The 6,058-nt window shown below is 51.8% G+C and overlaps 1 pseudogene; it reads left to right on the top strand.

The window, feature by feature from the left end:
- The first annotated feature begins 1,472 nt into the window (after positions 1–1,472).
- LOC116331388 lies at positions 1,473–4,669 on the top strand (annotated as a pseudogene).
- The last annotated feature ends 1,389 nt before the right edge of the window (positions 4,670–6,058 follow it).

Below are 6,058 nucleotides of genomic sequence, written 5' to 3'. Positions count from 1 at the left end.
CACTGCAAATGCACACAGCAGAGGTCGAACAAAACACAATTGAAGTTATAAAAAAAGTTGTTTCTGGGGACATAATAATGTGATGGAACACTTGAGTAAGTGACAAGCTAACAGTAAACGGCTAATAGCAAACATATATCTACAGGATTATAAATGATGAATCGTATTAAAACACACATTACCTTACATATTTTCCCCCTCACAACACCGATCGATGCTCTGCTTCTTTTCTTTTTGTCTCAGTGCAGTACTTGTTTTGGTTCTTTTTCTAACTTCGCTCAGTATTTCACTATGGGAATCGCCTCGCCTGCTCAGGGCTCTGCCCCCTCATTCTAACACGGCCGACCAGCCCCTCCTAACTCATTCTCGCTTTCTTCCCGTGAGAAACTACTTTGAACTCCCTCAGCACATCTAGGCTAACTTGATTAGCTGCTTAACAGTTCTCAGGCGTCCAGTTTAGGAGTACGTCGCTGAACGCAGTTTTTCTGGTTCCAGTTTGGATCGTGCTGAGTAAGTCCTTCGAAAGAAGTGTACTTATACTTACACTGTGGAACAGCAATCGCGTCAGGGCGAGCTGTTCCAGCAGTTCCTGGTTTTAGTTAGCGAGGTAGCCGACGTTGTGTAATTCGGGCTAACGCGTTACGGCGAACTGTTCTTTCAGTGTCCGGCTAGCATTAACTTGTTAGCAGGCCACAAACCATTTTAGCGTCTCACTAGCATTAGTTTGTAGTTGACCTAGGGTTCGGTTAGCATTAAGTTGCTAACGATATTGGCTAGCGGAGTGCAGCTAACGTGTCACAACGAGCTGACTCCCGCGGCGACTAGCTCGGATTTAACCCCCACTGCTAGTCCTACCTACGTACAGGCTAACATGTCGCGATGAGCCTGGTGTAGCTTAGTCTCACCCCTTTCCGCTAACCATGTCTACAGCTCCTACCCCTGCCAAAGGGTTGGAACCGAAGGCCAAAGAGGCTGTAACACGCCCGTGCCCCGCGTCATGCGGTGCCATGATATCGGGCAGGGACCCTCATCCAAAGTGCATCGTCTGTATGGGTGCCAAGCATGCTCAGGCTTCACTGGCGGGTCCTCAGGGATCCCCACACTGTGCGTTGATGCCAGAGAAAGTCCTGGAAAGGAGGCTGAGAGTAGCAGTAACGAACAGTCAGGACCCCTGCCTGTCAGCCGCTACTGCTACGAGTGATATCCATCATCCGCGAGCCTCCACAAGCTGGGCGTACATGATGGAAGAAGAGTCCCCCCTCATGCCCCCATCATTCGAGGACCTCCTCGATCAAAACATGGGCAAGCCGGGTGGCGAGCACACGGAGGGCGACGCCAACTCCAACCTCCTCGACCTAAAGGACATGGATGAGGAGGAGGATGACTCTACCTTCCCTCCCCAGCAGTCCAGGCCACTGAGGTCTGCAAATGGGCTGCGACCAAGCTAGGCATCCCATGGCCAGCCGCCCAGGATGCCGAAGGCGCCCAGGATGCCAAAGGCGCAGAACGCGGCCTGTATGACAGCAAGAGGCTCCCACAAGCCATCGAAGCAGCTTCTGCCAGCACTCCTGGCCTGCATGAAAGAAATGAGTCGCTATTGGTCAAGCCCTTTTAAAAGCAAGCTTCCGACCAAGGGCTGCTCTAAGCTTGAGATCCAGGGGATGGGTGAACTGGGGCTGACCAAACCCCCAGCAGTGGAGCCTTCAGTGGCGTATCACCTTCACCCTAACCGCAGGGCAGTCTCAGATTCTTCTAGCATTTCTTTGCCCAGCAAGATGGATCGCCTCACGGCATCTATTTATCAAAGGATGTACAAATATGCTGCACAGTCAGTATGCTCACTTAATGCAGTCACACTGCTATCAGCATATCAGGCAGAAATTCTGGAAGACATGGGCCGTCAGCTTGACTCGGGTTCCCCAAACCCAGCCCTCTGGGATGAAATCTGCGTGGTTAATGATCTCATTCTTCGCTCCTCCAGGGGAGCAGTCCAAGGATGTGGCCATGTTATGGGCCTCGCAGTCTTGGGTGAGAGAGCCTTGTGGCTAAACCTGTCAGGCTTAGGTGATGCACAGAAGGCTGAGGTCATGGATGCAGCCTATGACCCAACCAAGGGTCTCTTTGGCCCAGCCCTGGAGAGAATGAGAGAGACAAGCACCCAAAGAAAGTAGGACGGAGAAGCATTCAACCTCTGCTTACCCAGAAAACCTAACCCTCAGCCTCAGCAGGTGCCAAGAGCTGGCTTTGCAGCAGTAGCAGCAGCTGTGAGAGGGACACAGAGTGGGGCCAGAATGCAGAGAGGAGCACGAGGCCCGCAGTCTGCCCACCAGGCCAAAGTAGAGAACCAAAGACCTTGAGCAAGCATTCCTTTGCAGCAGCTACTGCAAAGAACAAGCCGTCACACCCCGGAGAGGGGAAAAAGAAGCGGTCAGCCTAGCACACCTGCAACATTCTGTGTCACCCCTTTCTTCTTCCGCAAAGAGAAGGAAGGTGTTAGAAGGGGTAACAAAATCCCTCCAAGGTTCAGGGTCTCAGGAAGTTTCCAGTTCACCAGGAGCACCCTCTCTGTCTCCTCCTCCAGTTCAGGGAGGACGAACTTGTGGACAAATGGCGCAGTGTCACCAAGCACTCCTAAGAACTCTGTCAGTGTCACCAAGCACTGCCCAGAGTCACCAGGCACTTCACTGTGTTTTGGGGTTAACAAAAGAAATAAAACATGCATTTCTGCAGCCAGGCAGTTTGCCAAGGGCAGAATGTCCCCCCAGTTTCAAAATAAAAACAAAAGAAAATCACTTCCTTTTTTTCTTTGTCCCCAGCGGGGGGAGCTCACGCTCTTCCCGAGGGGGACAGCCCCAACTCCTTCTGGGAGACAGGGGTGACGTCACACTACCGCATCTTCAGGGGCCCTCTCGCAGTGCGGCTGAAGCAGTGGCGCACATGCGCAGTTCATCTCTGTAAAACCACCGAGATTTGGCGGAGTGTTAACTTCGGTGGCCAGTGGTGATTCAGCGAACGTGCTGGAGGACGAAATATCCTCCCTGTAACACAAACAGGCTGCTATTTCCTCATCCCGAAAAAGCTATTCTGGATCTGCATGTGTTGAACAAGCATTTGAGAAAGTACACGTTCAGAATGCTCACACACAAAACGCTTTGTCGCTCAATTCACACAGGCGATTGGTTTGTTACAATCGACCTCTCAGACGCATATTTTCACATCGCCATTTATCCTCCACACAGGAAATATCTCAGGTTCGCTTATCAGAGGGTAGCGTACGAGTTTCAAACAATCCCATTCGTGCTATCCTTAGCCCCAAGGGTTTTCAGCAAATGTGTGGAGGCAGCGCTGTCTCCGTTAAGGAACAGCCGCATCAGAATATTCTCTTACATAGACGATTATCTAATATGCTCACTATCATGCGAGCAGGCGATCAAAGACTCCAGGCTGGTAGTGAATCACCTCACGGTGCTTGCTTTCACAATCAACCTGGAAAAGAGACTCTTGGAACCTGCACAGTATACAGAGTATCTGGGGCTCAGAATAGAATAGAATCCATCTCTTATCGTATCGCACTTTCAGAGTGGAGGATCGCATCCTTCACTCACTGTCTTTCATACTTTCAGCTGGGGAAAGTCATGCAGTTCCGACTCTGTCTCCGCCTCCTCGGCCTCATGGCCTCGGTGGTATCGGTGGCACATTTGGGGCTGCTTATGATGACAGATTTTCAGTGGTGGGTCGCTTCTCTGCAGCTGTGCCCTCACCGACATCTCAGTCGTGGTGTAAAAATAATGCAGTCGTGTATCGCGGCTCTCCGGCCTTGGAGGAGCCCGACACCTCTCGCTGCGGGGATACCTCTTGGGGTAGTATCATCCAGGGTGACACTGACGACAGATGCATCCCTGTCAGGTTGGGGTGCAACTATGATGGGCAGAGCAGTGAATGGCGTTTGGTCACAGAGACTGGTTCTGAATCACATAAATGTGCTGGAGCTCCGCACGGTGCTCCTAGCCTTACGGCATTTTCTGCCATATCTCCGGGGACAACATGTTTTAGTGAAAACAGACAACTCCACGGTAGTTGCTTATATCAACCGCCAGGGCGGTACCCAGCAGCTACACAGGTTAGCCAGGGAAATAATTGTGTGGAGCAGCACACGACTCCTCTCCCTTCGAGCAACTCACCTGCCAGGAATTCTGAACAGGGGGGCGGACCTCCTGTCCAGAGGGAATCCACTGTTCGGAGAATGGCGGCTTCACCCACAGGTGGTGGAGCAGATTTGTCAGAGATACGGCCGGGCTGCCGTAGATTTCTTCGCCTCGCAAGAAAACACACATTGCCCACTGTTTTTCTCCCTGTCAGGCGCAGATCCGCCACTGGGCGTGGATGCGCTGGCCCATCCATGGCCAAACAGACTGCTGTATGCTTTCCTCCCCTCAGCCTGATCTCCCCTACACTGATCAGAGTGAGGGATCAGGGGCTGTCACTGATTTTAATAGCTCCACGGTGGCCATCCAAACACTGGATAGCAGAAATCATCCAGCTTCTGGTGGATGAGCCATGGCCACTCCCCATCCACAGGGACCTTCTGTCTCAGGTGCATCGGGAGATATACCATCCCCATCCAGACCAGGTTGCTCTCTTGTCCTGGCCCGCGAAAGGTGGAATTTAAAGGCGGTAGGCATACCTCCGAAGGTTATTGAAACCATTCAGAATGCTAGAGCCTCCTCCACTAGTTCCATGTACAGCAGTAAATAGCGTGTTTTTGAAGAGTGGTGCCATGAAAAGCAGATAATCCCTTTTCAGTGTTCAGTGGTGGAGCTGTTGTGTTTCTTTCAGGACTTGCTGGACAAAAGGAGAGCTTTTTCCACCATAAAGGTCTATTTAGCAGCTATTTCAGCCTGTCATGTGGGGTTTGGTGATAAACCTGCCGGTCAGCACCCTCTGGTATGTCGCTTCATCAGGGGGGTGCGTCGAACGCTTCCAGTCTCTAGACAACTGCTCCCTTTATGGGATCTGTCAGTTGTTTTAGACGCCCTCTCCCACCACCCCTTTGAGCCTATCAGGGCAGTGGGGTTGAAGTTTCTCTCTCTTAAAACCGCTCTGCTGTTGGCTCTAACCACACCCAAGCGAGTTAGTGAATTACAGGCTCTGTCTGTTCACCCCATCTTGTCTACAGCTGGCCCCGGGACTCACTAAAGCACGTCTGAGGCCTAACCCAGCCTTTGTCCTTAAGGTGTTGGAAACATCATACAGGTGCTCTACAGTAGAGCTCCTGGCTTTTCACCCCCATTCTCCTCAGAGACGGAGCAGAGGCTGAACACTTTGTGCCCTGTGCGGGCCTTGGGGACTTATGTTGACAGAACAGCTGGATTCAGGAAGTCGGATCAGCTGTTTTTTTCCTGGGCCTCCCCTCACAAGGGCAGGCCCTTATCACGCCAGAGTCATTGGATTGTAGAGGCCATAGCTCTGGCTTATAGCTGTGAGGGCTCGCAGGCCCCCCCGGGACTCCGAGCTCACTCCACTAGGGGTTTAGGCCACATCCTGGGCTTTGTTCAGAGGTATATCAGTCCAGGATATTTGTGCAACAGCAAGCTGGGCTACACCACACACGTTTGTCCGGTTTTATCGGCTGGATGTTGCACAGTCATCCCTGGCTCAGGCAGTGCTGGATTCTGGTGTCTCAGGTTCGACCTGATATCCTGGAGTAGTGCAGGAGCGTAGCTTCAGGAGCTGGCGCAATCCGGGAGTGGGCCGTATCTCCCATAGTGAAACAACGAGCGAAGTTAGAAAAAGAATGTTGGGTTACTTAACGTAATGCCTGGTTCTTTGATAACAGAGCGAGGTGTTTCACCAACACTTCCCTCGTTGCTTAGGCACGGAAAGAAATCTGCTTGGAAATAGTTAGGAGGGGCTGGTCAGCCGTGTTAGAATGAGGGGGCGGAGCCCTGAGCACTGCTCGACAGGTCTATCATAGACAGACGTGGTGTCATTGGAGCTTCCGTAGTTGGTCACGCCGAGGTGATTCCCATAGTAAAACACCTCACTCTGTTATCAAAGA

Source organism: Oreochromis aureus, linkage group 6, assembly GCF_013358895.1.
Source record: "Oreochromis aureus strain Israel breed Guangdong linkage group 6, ZZ_aureus, whole genome shotgun sequence".
NCBI lineage: Eukaryota > Metazoa > Chordata > Actinopteri > Cichliformes > Cichlidae > Oreochromis > Oreochromis aureus.
The sequence above is the reverse complement of the archived record's forward strand: the minus strand, read 5'-3'. Positions and strand labels throughout refer to the sequence as shown.